At 44.9% G+C, this 19,076-nt stretch overlaps 1 long non-coding RNA gene across 1 annotated transcript in view; it reads right to left on the minus strand.

The window, feature by feature from the left end:
- The window catches only part of LOC119923236, a 96,797-nt gene extending 79,747 nt beyond the window's left edge, over positions 1 to 17,050 (minus strand). Inside the window, exon 1 of the long non-coding RNA XR_005448797.1 lies at positions 17,016 to 17,050. This is a non-coding gene — a long non-coding RNA (uncharacterized LOC119923236). The remainder of the gene's footprint in view (positions 1 to 17,015) is intronic.
- Between the last annotated feature and the right edge of the window lie 2,026 nt (positions 17,051 to 19,076).

The following is a 19,076-nucleotide window of genomic DNA, read 5'->3' on the forward strand; positions in this document are numbered from 1 at the left end:
CTACCCCAGCATTTAGTATGGTCCCTGGCATCAAGTAAGTGCTTAACAAATACCACCAAAAAACGCCAAAACAATACATCAAAATTATTGTCAGAGTCTAGTTGTGATCATTCATGTTCAGGTTTCCTTTGAAGGCTGAACTAGGTCATGAGACAGAAGAAATAGGCAACTTAGTCTTGTAATACCTGCTTTCTGGGAACTAAATTTCCCAGAAATCAGAAGCCTGCCTTTCCAAGCATCTTGTGGAGATGAGAGCCAATCAGCCAGTTGGGTGGAATCTTTTAAATTCAAGAGAGGGGGAAACTTGTCTTGCTATTTCTCACTCTCTCTTCCAGTCTGTTGGTAGAATCTGGTAACCTGGCTGCTTGTGAGCATACTGCTGAGAACGTGGTAAATAATGATGGCATTTGTTAAGCCCTTACTATGTGCCAAGCACTGTTCTAAGCACTGGGGGGATACAAGGTGATCAGGTTGTCCCACGTGGGGCTCACAGGCTTAATCCTCATTTTACAGATGAGGGAACTGAGGCTCAGAGAAGTGAAGTGACTTGCCCAAGGTCACATGGGAGACAGTCATTCATTCAATCATATTTATTGAGCGCTTACTGTGTGCAGAGCACTGGACTAAGCGCTTGGGAAGTACAAGTTGGCAACATATAGAGACGGTCCCTACCCAACAGCGGGCTCACAGTCTAGAAGGGGGAGGCAGACAACAAAACATATTAACAAAATAAAATAAATAGAATAAATATGTACAAGTAAAATAAATAGAGTAATAAATATGTACATACATATATATATATATATATATATATATATATATATATATATATATATATACAGGTGCTGTGGGGAGGGGAAGGAGGTAAGGTGGGGGGATGGGGGAGGGGGAGAGGAAGGAGGGGGCTGTGGCAGATCCGGAATTCGAACCCATGACCTCTGACTCCCAAGGCCAGGTTCTTTCCACTGAGCCACGCTGCTTTTTTTTTTGTACTTCTGATAACTTTTGTTGTACATTTATAATAGTCCATGGGCATGTTGAAATCAGTACTTCTGGATTGGATTCTTTCCCCTTTTTCTCTGTATATTAAACTAAGTGTTTGCATCTATGTTTGTAGCATTTGGAAAATGACTGAAAATCCAATGAATTTGTTTCTTGGGCTTTCCCCGAAAAGCCCTGCTATGCCAGTTCTCATTAAAAGCTCCATAAGCAATAATTACACTCATCTTGGATTTGTGATAGGAGACTCTTTAAAGATGTTGGGATCTAATTATCATTAATGTCATTGTCACCATCATCATCAACAACCACAGGATTTACTGAGCAAATTCTGAGAAGCAAGTGTTATGATCTTTGCCCTCAAGGAGACAGGTGGCATAAGTTATTCATTCATTCATTCAATCGTATTTATTCAGCGCTTACTGTGTGCAGAGTACCGTACTAAGCGCTTGGGAAGTACAAGACGGCAGCATATCAAGTTATCAAGTCCATTATTCAATACTAAGAGCACAGATCTAAATGGCAAAAGTAATCAAAAGTAAAATCAGTGGTATTTATTGAGCATTCACTGTGTTCCTCTGAAAATACAGTATAATGGCGTTAGTAGACACCCCTCCCCATGGGGAGCTTATAGTCTAGTGGGGGAGAAAGACATAAATAAATAGGATAAATAAATATCAGACAGGTCCATAAATGCTGTGGGGCTGAGGCAGAGTGAATCTCAAGCGCCTAATGAGTATAGATGCAACTACATAGGTGACACAGAAGGGAGAGGGAGTTAAGAGCTTAACTGACAAAGAACTCTTATAGGAGTTGCAGTTTTAGTGATTTTACTTGAGTTTTGAAGGTGGGGAGAGTGGTGCTTTGGTGTACAGGGGAAGAGGGAGTTCCAGGTCAAAGGGAGAACACAGGAAAAAGACTGGCAGTAAAATAGCCAAGATTAAGGCACAGTGAGCAAGCTGAGACTAGAGGAGAGAGGTAGAGGGGGTGAGGGTGGGGCATGTGTGTGTGTGTGTGTGTGTGTGTGTGTGTGTGTTTGTGTTGGGCTGTAGCAGGAAATCAGCAAGGTAAGGTAGGAGGGGGAGAGCTGATTTAATGCTTTAAAACCAATGGTAAGGAGTGTCTAAATAATAAACAGTCATATATACTATCAATAAGATATTATAATAGGTGACCTGAACAGGAAGCTGTGGAACTCATCAGATTGACAGCAGTAAAGAACAAGAATTGCCTTCCTGAGATTTAGAAAAAAATATCAATTACAGATTTGTTTTACTAACCATCGTCACCCACCAATGTAATCTTGTCACAAGTGGCATCTTCCAAACCAAAGGGCTGAATTTTAAAAAGCTGGATATGCATACTTATTGCATATCCATACTTACTGTGAAGCAGCGTGGCTTATTGGAAAGAGCACGGGCTTGAGAGTCAGAGGTCGTGGGTTCTAATTCCACCTCTACCACTTATCAGCTGTGGGACTTTGGGCAAGTCACTTAACTTCGCTGTGCCTCAGTTACTTCATCTGTAAAATGGGGAATATGACTGTGAGCCTCACATGGGACACACTGATTATCTACCCCAGTGCTTACAACAGTGCTTTGCACAAAGTAAGCGCTTAACAAATACCACCATTATTATTATTATTATTATTATTATTGAGAAATGTGTATGTCATGTGTTAGGGATATGAGTATAAATAACATATGCATAGAATGTTGTTGTTTTTTTTAAAAAAGTTTCTGAAAATTCTGATGGATTCCGTAGTTTTGACAAAAATCCCTCTCCATGAAACATCTAAAACTTTCACTCTGGTGCCAGTCTCAGATGACTTTAAAAGAAATGTTATAGGCAAACAGCTGGAAAGAAGAAGAGAAGGGCTATAAAAAAAATACTACTTAGCATCCTTGCCAAGTTGCGACAGTAAATAAGAGAAGAAGAGTGCGTTTGGATGACAAAGTGCCGATTATTAGAGATTAGCGTCATTTTCTTAGCTAGTTTGAATGACCATTCCCCCACTGCAATAGCAATGTAAAAAAACAAGGGATCTAAAAAGAAAATGCCACTTGTAATGGTTAATCATAAATGTCCCATTTTGTTGAACATGGCTCTCTCTTCGCTAACTCTTTGAGAATAGAAACAAACCAAGAATAAAGATGATCCTAAATCTTAGATCTCATGAACATGCATATAGTCTCAGCAAAACAATGCCTTCTGTATGCACTCCTGCAGTTTGGGAGTGGTCAGGAAAAAGAAAGAACTAAAGTAAACAATCACTGTTCCTAATGATACTGAAAGCTTATCTTAATAATAATAATAATAAAAATAATGACATTTATTAAGCGCTTACTATGTGCAAAGCACTGTTCTAAGCGCTGGGGAGGTTACAAAGTGATCAGGTTGTCCCACGGGGGGGCTCACAGTCTTAATCCCCATTTTACAGATGAGGTAACTGAGGCCCAGAGAAGTGAAGTGACTCGCCCGAAGTCACACAGCAGACAGTTGGAAGAGCCGGGATTTGAACACATGACCTCTCTAACTCCAAAGCCCATGCTCTTTCCACTGAGCCACGCTGCTTCTCAAAGTCCTTAAAGCTTCTTAAAGTTGCTTCGGAGACCTTCCCAGACTGAGCCCCTTCCTTCCTCTCCCCCTCGTCCCCCTCTCCATCCCCCCATCTTACCTCCTTCCCTTCCCCACAGCACCTGGATATATGTATATATGTTTGTACATATTTATTACTCTAATTTATTTATTTATTTATTTTACTTGTACATATCTATTCTATTTCATTTTGTTAGTATGTTTGGTTTTGTTCTCTGTCTCCCCCTTTTAGACTGTGAGCCCATTGTTGGGCAGGGACTGTCTCTATATGTTGCCAACTTGTACTTCCCAAGCGCTTAGTACAGTGCTCTGCACACAGTAAGTGCTCAATAAATACGATTGATTGATTGGTTTATGGAACACCCTGCAGGACTGCAAGAAGCCTTCCCTGATTAAGCCTTCATTTTTTCTCCCACTCCCTCTGCATCTCCCTTGCATTTGGCTTTGAGCCCTTTGTTCACACCACCCTGTCTCACAGCACTTCAGTACATATCCATAATTTATTTATTTTATATTAATATCTGTCTCCCCCTCTCGACTGTAAGCTACTTGTGGGCAGGGAACATGTCTACCAACTCTTGCTACAATACACTCTCCCAGGCATATAGTACAGTGCTCTGCATATAGTAATAATAATAATAATCATAATGGCATTTATTAAGTGCTTACTATGTACAAAGCACTGTTCTAAGCACTGGAGAGGTTTCAAGGCCAACAGGTTGTCCCACGGGAGGCTCACACTCTTAATCCCCATTTTACAGATGAGGCAACTGAGGCACAGAGAAGTTAAGTGACTTGCCCAATGTCACACAGCTGACAATTGGTGGAGCTGGGATTTGAACCCATGACCTCTGACTCCAAAGCTCATGCTCTTTCCACCGAAAGCCATACTGAAAGCTCGCCTCCTCCAGGAGGCCTTCCCAGACTGAGCCCCCCTTTTCCTGTGCTCCTCCTCCCCTCCCCATCACCCCGACTCCCTTCCTCTGGTCTACCCCTCATCCACCCCACAACACTTGCGTATATGCTTATATTTATTATTCTATTTATATTATTAATGATGTGCATATATCTATAATTCTATTTATTTCTATTGATGCTACTGATGCATGTCGACCTTGTCAAACCCAATGGCCTCAACTCCATCCTCATCCTCCTCGACCTCTAAGCTGGGTTCGAGACTGAAGACCACCCCCTTCTCCTGGAAACGTTATATAACCCTGGTGAAACATTATATAACCTCGGTTTCACCGGCTCTGTCCTCTCCTAGTTCTCTTCCTATCTCTCTGGCCATTCATTCATTCTCAGTCTCTTTCATGGGCTCCTCCTCTGCTTCCCATCCTCTAACTGGGGGAGTTCCTCAAGGGTCAATTCCGGGTCCCCTTCCATTCTCCATCTACAACCACTCCCTTGGAGACCTCATTTGCTCCCATGGATTCAACTGCCAGCTCTATGCAGATGATTCCTAAGTCTACATCTCCAGCCCTGATCTCTCTCCCTCTTTGCAGTCTTGCACTTCCTCCTGCCTTCAAGATATCTCTACTTGTATGTCCCACTAACACCTCAAACTTAACATGCCCAAAACAGACCTCCTTATCTGCCTACCCAAACCCTGTCCTCCCCGTCACTTTCTCAGTACCACCATCCTTCCTGTCTCTCAAGCCTGTATCCTCGGCATTATCCTTGACTCGTCTCTCTCATTCAACCCACATATTCTATCTAATACTAGATCCAGTCCATTCAACATCACTAAAATCCTCCTTACCTCTCTATCCAAACTGCTGCCATATTTAGCCAAGCACTTATCCTAACCTGCCTTGATTCATTCATTCATTCAATCGTATTTAGTGAGCGCTTACTGTGTGCAGGGCACTGTACTAAGCGCTTGGGAAGTACAAGTTGGCAACATAATTACTGCATCAGCCTCCTTGCTGACCTCCCTGCCTCCTCTCTCTCCCCATTCCAGGCCATACTTCATCCTGCTCTCTGGATTATTTTTCTAGAAAAACGTTCAGTCCACATTTCCCCACTCCTCGAGAACTTTCAGTGGTTGCCAATCCACTTCTGCATCAAACAGAAACTCCTTACCATAGGCTTTAAAGCATTCAATCACCTTGCCCACTCCTACTTTACCTCACTTTGTCTTACGACAACCCAGCCCATGCACTTCACTCCTCTAATGTCAAACTACTCACTGTATCTTGAATTTGTCTATCCTGTCGCTGACCCCTCACCCCTCACTCTAATTCTGGCCTGGAACACCCTCCTTCTGCATATCCCATAGACAGTTACTCTCTCCACTGTCCAAGCTTTATTGAAGGCACATCTTCTCTAAGAGGCCTTTCCCGACTAAACCCTCATTTTCTACTCCCTTCTGAGTTTCTCTGATTTGCTTCCTTTATTCACCCCTCCCTCAGTCCCACGACACTTCTGTACAATATGCATAATTTCTTTCTATTGATGTCTGCCTCCCTCTCTAGGCTGTAACTACTACCTCTATTATACTGTACTCTAAGTGCTTAGTATAGTGCTCTGCGCACAGTAAGTGCTCAATAAATATGACTGATCATTTAGATAATATTTTTAAAGTTCTCTGGATCGTTAAGAGAAAATGAATTTCATCATGTTTTATTGCTATTGCATGGGAATTGTAACTCTTCCTCTGTAACTGTGAGCCCGTTGGTGGTATTCATTTGAAGAATACCAGGATTGTGCATAGTAACGGATCCGAGATGAAAAAAAGGCAGTATCTTGGCCCCACCATGCTCCCAGAGCTAGTTTAAACTGGAAAGGAACTCACGCGAACAGTGAGCCCTTTCACTAGGGTGTTGTGACAAGTGAGTGTACATTAGAGAAGCAGCAAGGCTCAGTGAAAAGAGCCCGGCCTTTGGAGTCAGAGGTCATGGGTTCAAATCCCGGCACTGCAACTTGGCAGCTGTGTGACTTTGGCCAAGTCACTTCAATTCTCTGGGCCTCAGTTACCTCATCTGTAAAATGGGAATAAGATTGTGAGCCCCCCGTGGGATCTCCCCAGAGCTTAGAACAGTGCTTCACATATAGTGAGTGCTTAATAAATGCCATTATTATTATTAGAAGACTGTAAAAGAGTAACTTCTAATGTGGATCTCCCAAAGCCTTTAGCCAGGGATTCAAAGATTCTTAACACACATTCACAGAATCCTTTTCATCACATACCACAATCAATCAGATAAAATGCCAAAGGGGAAGTTTTATATTTTAAATTCATGAGAGACCTACCTTTCAAGTTCTGCCAATACTTTAATTCCTTTCAGCTTTTTCTCTTATATTCTATCCCTGCTCTCTTTTGCTGGCAAAATTCTAGCATAGCTCTGCATAGGTTAATGAAGAATATCATTAACTAGCCCTTCCCTCAATTGCCATGCAGGCTTGGATCAAAATGCAAACCAGCAGGCATGATTTTAGCAGTACACCACATACAGAAGTACATGAGAAATACCAAGACACACAGTATTTTCCAGAAATCTTACATAAGCATTTGACACCATCAAAAGACCACAGTGCTAACTGCTAACCAGTTCAACAACTGTGAGCCCATTGGTGGGTGGAGACCGTCTCTATATGCTGCCAACTTGTACTTCCCAAGCGCTTAGTACAGTGCTCTGCACACAGTAAGTGCTCAATAAATACAATTGAATGAATGAATGGTGGTAATCGAATCTTTCATCGAGAATCAGTGTTACCTAGTGGAAAGGGCATAAACCTGAGAGTCAGAGAATCTGGGTTCTACTCCCAGCTCTGCTACTTACCTGCTGTAGGGCCTTAGGCAAGTAACTTCGCTTTTCTGTGCTTCAGTTACCTCATCTGTAAAATGAGGATTAAGGCTGTCAGCCCCACAGAGGATAAAGACTATGACTGTCAATCAGTGGTATTTCTTGAGCACTTACTATGTGCCCAGCTCTGTACTGATTGCTTGTACCTACCCCAGCACTTGGTACAGTGCCTGGCACATAATAAGCACTTAATGAATAGCATTAAGAAAAATAAAACGAAGAATAGCTTGGGCCTCAGCCCTGAGACTCCAAGATGAGAACCTGCAGACAGGAATAATGACAGTATTAATGGCTGTTGAGTGCTGCTCACTTGCTCTTGAGTGCTCTCACTTGCCTGTTAAGTCCTTACTGGGGCAAGGAATGCAACAATCAACTAGGCAGGAGGGGGTGCAGTACACTGCACAAAGTGCCCTGTAACCTTCACCCACAGTACACAGCTCCGGGAAGAACCAGGACTAGTTCTGATTCACCGACCTCTGCCCCATCTACTGGATCAACAGCAAGAACTACCCTTAGTTTATTCTATCACCATATGGTTTGTAGGTTCGAGTTGAAAGATACTGGTTTGACCCTATATTCATCACTGCAGGAGTGAAGTAGGTTGTGGGGGAGAACCAGAGCTTTCAAATCTATTCTTTGCCATAGTGCTGGAAGCAGTGGGGACGGATGGAGAAGCTGGGTTGGGGGTGGGGGAGATTATGCTTCCTATTAAACATGATATGAGGATCAGCAAATGTTTTTGTAAAGGTCAAACAGAAGCTGTGAATATGGGAGGGGCGGGGTGTGTGTGTGTGTGTGTGTGTGTGTGTGTGTGTGTGTGTGTGAGAGAGAGAGAGAGAGAGAGAGAGAGAGGGAGAACACATAAAAACCCATACACAAGAAGGGAATATAGAGGTCATCTAGAAGCTGCTGAATATAGGTATGTGTGTTCAAGCACTCATACACAAGAAGGGAATAACAAGTATCTAATTCAGTGTTTTGCAAACTATAGTCTTTCACTAAATTTTTACTATAATGATTTTAATGATGATGAAGTGCAGGTAATTAGGCATCAACCAGTTATCAGGATCAGTGCAGATCATTTGTCATGTGCCTCGCTGATCCTCAAAAACCTCGTCTCCCTCCATAACAACTACAAGCTCTTCACCATTGGCTTCAAGGCTCCTACCAGCTCTTTCATTCCTACACAGCTGACCCCACTCACACTCTTTACTCCCTGGGCTATACTCAATATCAACTCTCACATTTCTGGGAATGACCACCCCCTCCAAATGCCCCAGCTGGCAACTGTTCCCATTGGCAAAGCCTTCCTGAAAACCCAATTTCCCTAAAACACATTCACCAGCTAATTTCCACCACTCCTGGTCAACTCAACAGCCATCCATAACCCTTACATATATATTAATTGATCTAGGTCATTCATTTATTATTTACAATAATTGTGATATTTGTGAAGTGCTTACTCTGTGGCCAGCACTGCATTATGCTGGAAACAGCAGAATGAGAGGAAAAACAAGTATCAAATACTCATTTACAGGTGAGAAAACAGGTACAGAGAAGGAAAGTGATTTGCTCAAGGTCACAGAGAAAGCAAGTGGTAGAGCTGGAATGAGAACCCAGGTCCTCTGACTTCCAGGCACGGGCTCTTTTCACTAAACTATACTGCTTAAAATTGTGTTTATGAGCTTCCTCTTGCTAGGACAGTGTATACAATTTGGGTCTGTTCTTCTCTGTAATTAGATTGTAAGATCCCCCAAGGGCAGAGCAAGTGCCATTCATTTTTATTGTACCCTTCCAAAGACCTTGTACACAAGCTCACAGAAGGCAATCGATTACATATTACCGAATGAAAGAACATAGACAGTCATTCTGCAGGAAGCCAAGGTTGTGTACCATGGTGTACCAAGGATGCGCTCAACAACTTTAAAATTTTAAATCTTAGCAATTAATTCTCTTACCTTGTGTTCAACAAAGCATGGATAAGAGTAGTAGGAAACTAGCATTTGAAAGTTTGAGTGTGGCAACAACAGGACATCAAATTTTCTACTACAATGAAAGTGTTCACATCTATTCAGCCATCCAAACTTCGATTTGGTTATTAGACCTGGACCTGCCTCAAAAGATTCATATGGTAACTCAGAAAGTTCACCCACATTATCAACATTAACAACAACAGTGAAACAGCGTGGCCTAAATGAAAGAGTATGGGCCCGGGAGCCAGAAAGAAGGGCATGGGTTCCAATCCCAGCTCTGCCACTTGTCTGCTGTGTGAACTTGAGCAAACCACTTGACTTCTCTATGCCACAGTTCCCTTGTTTGTAAAATGGGGATTAAGACAGGACATGGGACATGGACTGTATCCAACCTGATTATCTTGTACCAGACCCGCTTCACTAGAGAAGATGCCTGTGGCATCACAATGAAATGCACAGATGGGAATTTGAGATTTTTCATAAATGATCACTTCACCTGAAGAAACCATAAGTAAAGTGGCTGAGGAAGAGAAGGAGAGGGAGGGAGAAAAGTAATTTCTACACGCTGGGGTGGATACCAGTTAATCAGGTTGGACACGGTCCCCGTCTTACATAGAGCTCACATTTTTAATCCCAATTTTACAGATGAGGTAACTGAGGCACAGAGAAGTTACGTGGCTTGCCCATGGTCACCAGCATACAAGTGACAGAGGTGGAATTAGGACTCAGGTCCTTCTGACTCTCAGGGCCGTTCTCTATCTATTGAGCCACACTTCTTTCCCCTTTGGAACAGGGACTATGTCCAATTTGATTAATTTGAATCTAATATTATTATTAATGATAAGGATAACAATTGCATTTGTTAAGCGCTTACTATGTGCCAGGTACTATACTAAGTGTTGGGGTGGATACAAGCACATTGGGTTGGACACAGTCCCTGTCCATGCTGGGCTCACAGTCTTAACCCTCATTTTACAGACGAGGTTACAGAGGCATAGAGAAGTTTGATGACTCACCCAAGGTCCCACAGTAGACAAGTTGCGGAGCTGGGGTTAGGACCCAAGGTCCTCAGACTCCCAGGCCAGTGCTCTTTCCACAAGGCCAAGATGTTTCTCTAAGAAGGCGTAGACGTTAACGGAAAGTTGGCCGATTTAGTTGCCGTGAACAAATGACAGTTGAAAGGAACCCCGTGAGAGGGGCGAGAAGCTTATGGGGAGAGAAAACGGGGTCAAAGTACACTGGGAACACCCTGGAAGGAAACGAGATCACACAGTAGCTTCTGCCATGGCCTGGAAAGATGTGCCTTTTCTGACACCTGGTGGTCATATGGAAAATTACCTGACCCAGCCCCACCACTACCTTCTCTTTGTCAAGGAGATTTTTTTTAAATGTATTTGTTAAATACTTACTATGTACCAAGCACTGTACTGAACTTTGGGGTAGATAATAATTGTGATATTTGTTAAGTGCTTATTATGTGTCAAGCACTGCACTGAGTGCTGCTCCCTTGGCTCGCTCCCTTTGCGCTAAATCCCCACCCCCTACCTCCCAGCACTTGTGTATCTAGGTACAAAAAATATAATTCTATTCATTTATATTAATACCTGTTTCCTTGTTCTGATATCTGTCTCACCCCTGCTAGACTGTAAGCCTGTTGTGGGCAGGGATTGTCTCTCCTTATTGCTGAACTGTACTTTCCAAGTGCTTAGTCCAGTGCACTGCCCCCAGTAAGCACTCAAGAAATACGATGAACAAACAAACAGTAAGCGCTCAATAAACACGACTGAATGAATGAGCGTTAGATCCTACATGGCACTCATAGTCTAAGTAGGAGGGAGAACAGGTATTGAATTCCCGTTCTGTAGATGAGAGAACTGAAGTCCTGTTCTGTCTCCCTAGTCTCTTTCTTTCAATGTTTCCTGAATTTCCAGAGGCCATCCATGGACACAATGGGTAACCTCACACTCTGAAGCAAAACAAAAGATGAACAGGAAGGATAGGGTAGGAGAGCTCCTGTCAGCAGCGAGGGAAGAAGAGGAGATTAGCTTCTTGGAAAAATAGACTGTGAGCCAAAAAAGGCAGGGCCATCTAAACTGTCTCCAAGAAATCGAACTGGATCTCAGTCACAAAGGAGTCAGTGAGGAGTCACCTTTAAACAGTGGAGATTAGTGACAGTAGTGACAGTGAAGAAACTGAAGGACAGGGAAAGCCCTGACACCATCCTGGTTGCCGAACTAAGAAGAGTCCCTGAGCACATGACAGCTGAACGAATGGCAAACTTTGGGAAGAACAGTGTACAATTTACCTGGAAGGGGGCAGGTCAAGATGAATGAATGAATGACTATAGAGGGGGTGGGGAAGTGACCTCAGACCCACCCCCTCTATATTCATTCATATATAAGAAGAAGTGTGACTCAGTGGAAAGAGCACAGGCTTTGGAGTCAGAGGTCAGGGGTTCAAATTCCGGCTCCGCCAATTGTCAGCTGTGTGACTTTGGGCAAGTCACTTCACTTCTCTATGCCTCAGTTCTCTCATCTGTAAAATGGAGATTAAGACTGTAAGCCCCCCGTGGGACAACTTGATCACCTTGCAACCTCCCCAGCGCATAGAACAGTACTTTGCACAGAGTAAGTGCTTAATAAATGCCATCATTATTATTGTTATTATTCATTCATTCAAACATTCATTCATATTTACTGAGTGCTTACTGCATGTAGAGCACTGTACTCTGAAGAAGCACTGTACACTTAGGGAAGCAGTGTGGCTCGATGACTAGAGCACAGGCCTGGGAGTACTAATCCTGGCTCAATCACGTCTGCTGTGTGACCTTGGGCAGTCACTTCACTTCTCTGGGCCTCAGTTACCTCATCTGTAAACTGGGGATTAAGAGTGTGAGCCCTGGGTGGGATAGGGACAGTGTCCAACCTGACTACCTTGTGTCTATCCCAGCGCTTTGAACAGTCCATTGTAAGCTCTTTAACAAGCACCAAAATGATCACTTACTATTATTATTACTAAGCTCTTGGGAAAGTACAATATAACAATAAACAGACAACTTTCCTGGCCACAGTGAGTTTACAGTCTCGAAGGGGAGACAGACATTAATAGAAAGAAATAAATTGCAGATTTGTACCTAAGTGCTGTAGGGCTGGGACGGGGATGAATAAAGGGAGCAAGTCAGGAAGACCCAGAAGGGAGTGGGAAAAGAGGAAAAGAGGGCTTAGTCAGGGAAGTCCTCTCAGAGGAGCTGGGCTTTGAAGTAGGGGAGAGTAATTGTCTGTAGGATTTGACAGACAACTATATGTCACCCTTTGGCCAGGAACAATGCAAATCATTCAGACCCACGACAGGATATCACAGAAATGCCCTGGACCCTCCAGGAAATGATGTTGGGTGCAAGGAGCCCCACCTTCACGGATGAAACAGGGGAGGGGTGGGGGACATTGCTGAGGGTAGAAGGGGGAATTGGGTGACAGTGCTGGGTCGCTGATCTCCCTGCCCTCCCCAGGTTGAGGGCTCACTGGCCACCGCCCAGTGCACAATATTCATGGTTTAGAGCTGTCTCTGATAAATGGCTGTTTACTGATGTGTTGCTTTGCTCTTTGGGTAACTATGTTAGGATGCTGGGGCAGCAGAGCCGTGGTTGTTTTGGGCGGGAGTTCTATTACCGGGACTCTGATATGTTCTGGCTGGAGGGTGGCTGTCACCAACACTCCCCAACACACTGTCTTCATTTCTGCTAGCCAAACGTCTAGCTGTACCTCACTTTCGACTCTCCCACCTCCACCCCCTCACTTACTCTACTTTGTATGATATTTGTTAAGCATTTACTATGTGTCAAGCGGTGTAGTAAGTTATGGGTGGATTCAAGATAATTGGGTTGGACACAATCCCTGTCCCATATAGGGCTCACTGTCTTAAATTCCATTTTACAGATTAGGAAACCAAGGCACAAAGAAATTAAATGACTCACCTAAGGTCACCCAGCAGAAATGTGCAAAGCTGGGATTAGAACCCAGGTCCTCTGATTCCTAGGCCCGTGCTCCCTCCACTAGGCCATGCTGCTTCTAATATTCTTCTAATCTATTCTGCTGCTTCAGAAATTCTTCCAGCCCAAATCCAGACCACAGTCCTCTCTATATTCAAGGTCCTCCTGAAAACCTACCTGCTCCCACATGCCTTCCTCAGTTAATTCCCAGCATCCAAATGCATATAAATCCACCAGCCACCTCTAGACCTTATGTCCAATCAATCAATTAATGGTATTTGTTGAGCCCTTACTGTGTGCAGAACACCATACTAAGCAGTCAAGAGAGTACAATGTGATAGAGTTGGTAGATATGCTCCCTGCCCACAAACAGCTTACAGACTAGAGGGAGAGACATTGAAATGATTTAAAAATGAATGAGTACATGGGTTTCGTGGGGTGGGTGAAGATCAAAATGTTTCATTCATTCATTCAGTCATATTTATTGAGTACTTACTGTGTGCAGAGCACTGTACTAAGTGCTTGGAAAGTATAGCGTTGATACCATTGTTGTGTAGGGACTGTCTCTATATGTTGCTGACTTGTACATCCCAAGTGCTTAGTACACTGTTCTGCACTCAGTAAGTGCTCAATAAATACTACTGAATGAATAAATGAATATGGGAATGATAATAATAATAGTATTTGTTAAGCACTTACTGAGAGTCAAGCACTGTTCTAAACTCTGGCATAGAAGCTAATCAGGTTGGATTACATTTTACAGTTGAGGAAACAGAGAAATTAAGTGACTTGCACAGGGTCAAAGTGCAGGCAAGTGGCAGAGCCAAGATTAGAACCCGTGTCCTCTGACCTCCAGGCCTATGCTGTTTGCATTAGGCTATTTAATCCAGTGATCCTTGCCTTAAAGGGGCTCTCAGCCTACCGTGTGCAGAAGACTGAGCTAAGCACTAGGGAGAATTCGATAGAGTTGGATGAGTAGACATCACTGGTACCCTCGAGGATTTTACAATCTAGTCAGGCAGCTCCCATGACCACCAGAGCCCTCTTCTGACAGCCTACTTCCTGAAAAATAGCTGCCCCTTCCCCCCTTCTCCCACCCCACACCCACTTGTACACCCAGGCTTTGCCTGATACAATTGCCTACGCTTTGGCCCTTGAACCTTGACCCCTTGTCTTTGCTCTTGATTTGCTCCTTGCAGCTGGGTCGAGCTGACCCCAAGCACACTGTCCTCAGCACTCTACCTCCACCTGGGGCAGGCTGTTCTGGCTTTCCTCTGGAGCCAGAGATCTGAGAAGGTATCTCCTGGTCTCACTGCAGTCTCCTCTAGAGGTGACATGGTCATTAAATTTCTGATGGCTTTCCAGTCTTGCCTTCCTGTCGCACCATTCTCTTTGTCTTACAAGTCCGTAACTCTGGTATTATCCCAAATTCATCTTTTTCATTCAACCCACATATTCAATCGACCTTCTGAACACCTCGAGAATCCTCTCCATCCAAACTGCTGCTAACCTATCTTATCCCGCCACCTAAAGCTCAACATGTCGAAGACTGAGCTCCTCGTCTTCCCTCCCAAACCTTGTCCTCTCCCTGACTTTCCCATCTCTGTTGACGGCACTACCATCCTTCCCGTCTCACTAGCCTGCAACCTTGGTGTCATTCTCGACTCCGCTCTCTCATTCACCCCTCACATCCAAGCCGTCACCAAAACCTGCCGGTCTCAGCTCCGCAACACTGCCAAGATCCGCCCTTTCCTCTCCATCCAAACTGCTACCCTGCTCATTCAAGCTCTCATCCTATCCCGTCTGGACTACTGCACCAGCCTTCTCTCTGATCTCCCATCCTCGTGTCTCTCTCCACTTCAATCCATACTTCATGCTGCTGCCCGGATTATCTTTGTCCAGAAACGCTCTGAGCATATTACTCCCCTCCTCAAAAATCTCCAGTGGCTACCAATCAATCTGCGCATCAGGCAGAAACTCCTCACCCTGGGCTTCAAGGCTCTCCATCACCTCGCCCCTCCTACCCCACCTCCCTTCTCTCCTTCTACTGCCCAGCCCGCACCCTCCGCTCCTCTGCCGCTAATCTCCTCACTGTACCTCGTTCTCTCCTGTCCCGCCGTCGACCCCCGGCCCACGTCATCCCCCGGGCCTGGAATGCCCTCCCTCTGCCCATCCGCCAAGCTAGCTCTCTTCCTCCCTTCAAGGCCCTGCTGAGAGCTCACCTCCTCCAGGAGGCCTTCCCAGACTGAGCCCCTTCCTTCCTCTCCCCCTCGCCCCCCTCTCCATCCCCCCATCTTACCTCCTTCCCTTCCCCACAGCACCTGTATATATGTATACATGGTTGTACATATTTATTACTCTATTTATTTATTTATTTATTTTACTTGTACATTTCTATCCTATTTATTTTATTTTGTTGGTATGTTTGGTTCTGTTCTCTGTCTCCCCCTTTTAGACTGTGAGCCCACTGTTGGGTAGGGACTGTCTCTATGTGTTGCCAATTTGTACTTCCCAAGCGCTTAGTACAGTGCTCTGCACATAGTATGCGCTCAATAAATACGATTGATTGATTGATTATCCTTAGCCCACCTTAACTTTTGCATCAGTCTTCTCTCTGACCTTTCTGCATCCTGGCTCTCCCTACTCCAGACCATACTTCACTCTGCTTTACACATCATTTTTCTAAAAAGATATTCACTTCAGCTCTTCCCACCCTTCAGGAACCTCCAGTGGTTGCCCTTCCCCTTCCACAATAAATGGAAGCTCCTCACCATCAGTTATAAGAACTCATTCACTTCTCTCCTTGACACAGTGCCAACTGCTTGCTGAGGGACCTTAGGCAAGTTACTTCACTTCTCTGGGCCTGAGTTTCCTCAACTATAAAATGAGGATTAAATGCTTGTTCTCCCTCCTACTCAGACTGTGTGCCCCATGTAGAGCTGGGACTGTGTTTAATCTAATTAACTTGTACCAAACCCAGGACTGAGAACAGTGCTTGACACTTACTAATTATAATAATGTTGGTATTTGTGAAGCGCTTACTATGCACCAAGCAATGTTCTAAGCCCTAGGGTAGATACAAGGTCATCAGGTTGTCCCACGTGGGGCTCACAGTCTTATTCTCCATTTTACAGGTGAGGTCACTGAGGCCCAGCAAAGTTAAGCAATTTGCACAAAGTCACACAGCTGACAAGTGGTGGAGCTGGGATTGGAACACACGACCTCTGACTCCCAAGCCCGGGCTCTTTCCAGTGAGCCACGCTGCTTCTCTTCAGTAACCACTTAGCAAATACCATTAAAAAAGAGTGGGGTGGGGGGTGGGGATGCTTGCAGGGGACACTATCCGAGGACCTGAACCTCTGGAGTCCCTGCTGAATTGTCCTGTCGAGGTCTGTCTCCCTGGGATCTGGGCCTGGGGAAGTACCCTGTTTCCCCCCTCCCCGGGGTTTGTGCCCCACAGTTCTCTGCTAACCCTAAACCGAGATTTCTGGCCAAATTCAGGGAGGTTTTTTTTAAGGTATTTGTTAAGCACTTACTGTGTGCCAGACTAAGGGTCAGGTGGATAAAAGTTTACTAGGTTGGACACAATTCCTGTCCCACATGGGGTTTACCGTCTTAACCGAGGCACAGAGAAGTGAAGTGACTTACCCAAGGTCAAACAGCTCATACATGGTGGAGCCGGCTTGGAACTCAGGTCCTACTGACGCCCAGGCCCATGCTCTGTCCACTAGGCCACGCTGCTTCTCAAAGAGGCGAACTGCTTGAGCAAGTTGTTGGAGCCGCCGTGGCTGGCGGAGGCGTGCAGCGCTCGCCCCGAGCCCCTGGACCCAGGCGTGCCCGGGCCCCAAGCCCCTGCTCTTCTAGACTGTTAGCCCACTGCTGGGTAGGGACTGTCTCTATATGTTGCCAACTTGTACTTCCCAAGCGCTTAGTACAGTGCTCTACACACAGTAAGCGCTCAATAAATATGATTAATTGATTGCAGCCCAGCGCCCTCCGCATCACCTCCTTCTCCTCCTCCTCCTCCTCCTCCAACCGGGAGACCAGCCCGCCGCGCTGAGGCGACGGGCCGCCGCCGACGCCCATTGGCTGCGGTGGAGCGGGTCACGCCCACCGCCCTCCAGCCCGTCCAATGAGCTGCCGTCGGCCCCACCACGTGACGCCAGGGGGCGTGACGTCACACGCCCAGAGCGCGGGGGCGGGGCCCGGTGGACTGACGACCGTTTCCTCATTCATTCATTCAACCATCTTTATTATTAATAATAACGTTATGCATAATTACAATAACTTCCATTAGGGTTTTATGACATTTAATAAGTGCTTACAATGCGCCAGGCGCCGTACTGAGCGCTGAGGCGGATGCGTGCTGGGGGATCTTTGGCAAGTCCCTTCACTGTGCCTCAGTTGCCTCATCTGTAAAATGGGGAGTAATAATAATAATTAATAATGATGGCATTATCATGATGGCAAGGCACTGTTCTAGGCGCTGGGGAGGATGCAGGGTTCCCACGTGGGGCTCATTGTCTTCATCCCCATTTTCTAGATGAGGTGGCTGAGGCCCGGAGAGATGGAGTGACTTGCCCAAGGTCACACAGCTGACAGGTGGCGGACCTGGGATTTGAACCCATGACCTCTGATTTCAAAGCCCGAGCTCTTTCCACTGAGCCATGCTGCTTCTTATCTCCTCATCTGTATAATGGAGAGTAATAATACGAATAATAATAAATAATGATGGCATTTGTTAAGCAAAGCACTGTTCTAAGCGCTGGGGAGGTTATAACGTGATCAGGTTGTCCCACAGGGGGCTCACAGTCTTCATCCCCATTTTGCAGATGAGGGGACTGAGGCCCAGAGAAGTGAAGTGACTTGCCCAAAGTCACACAGCTGCCAAGTGGCAGAGTCAGGATTTGAACCCATGACCTCTGACTCCCAAGCCCGGGCTCTTTCCACTGAGCCATGGAAGAATTCATTCATTCAATCACATTTATTGAGTGGCTACTGTGTTTAGAGCACTGTACTAAGCGCTTGGGAAGTACATATCGGCACCATATAGAGATGGTCCCTACCCAACAATGGGCTCACAGTCTAGAATTAATAATTCATAATCAATAATAATAACAATGGTATTTGTTAAGCGCGTTTGATGCGCCAAGCATTCATTCATTCATTCAATCCTATTTATTGAGCGCTTGCTGTGTGCAGAGCACTGTGCTAGGCGCTTGGGAAGTACAAATCAGCAACATATAGAGATGGTCCCTGCGCAACAACGGGCTCACAGTCTAGAATTAATAATTAACTCATAATTAATAATAATAACAATGGTATTAAGTGCTTTTGATGCGCCAAGCATTCATTCATTCATTCAATCGTATTTATTGAGCGCTTACTGTGTGCAGAGCAGTGTACTAAGCGCTTGGGAAGTACAAGTTGGCAACGTATATAGAAGGTCCCTACCCAACAACGGGCTCACAGTCTAGAATTAATAATTAATTCATAATTAGTAATAACAACAATCATGTTTGTTAAGCGCTTTTGATGCGCCAAGCATTCATTCATTCATGTAATCGTATTTATTGAGCGCTTACTGTGTGCAGAGCACTGTACTAAGCTGCTTGGGATCTACAAGTCGACAACATATGGAGACGGTCCCTACCCTTCCTTCCTTCAATCGTATTTATTGAGTGCTTCCTGTGTGCAGAGCACTGTACT

The sequence above is a fragment of the Tachyglossus aculeatus genome, unplaced genomic scaffold, assembly GCF_015852505.1.
Source record: "Tachyglossus aculeatus isolate mTacAcu1 unplaced genomic scaffold, mTacAcu1.pri scaffold_161_arrow_ctg1, whole genome shotgun sequence".
NCBI lineage: Eukaryota > Metazoa > Chordata > Mammalia > Monotremata > Tachyglossidae > Tachyglossus > Tachyglossus aculeatus.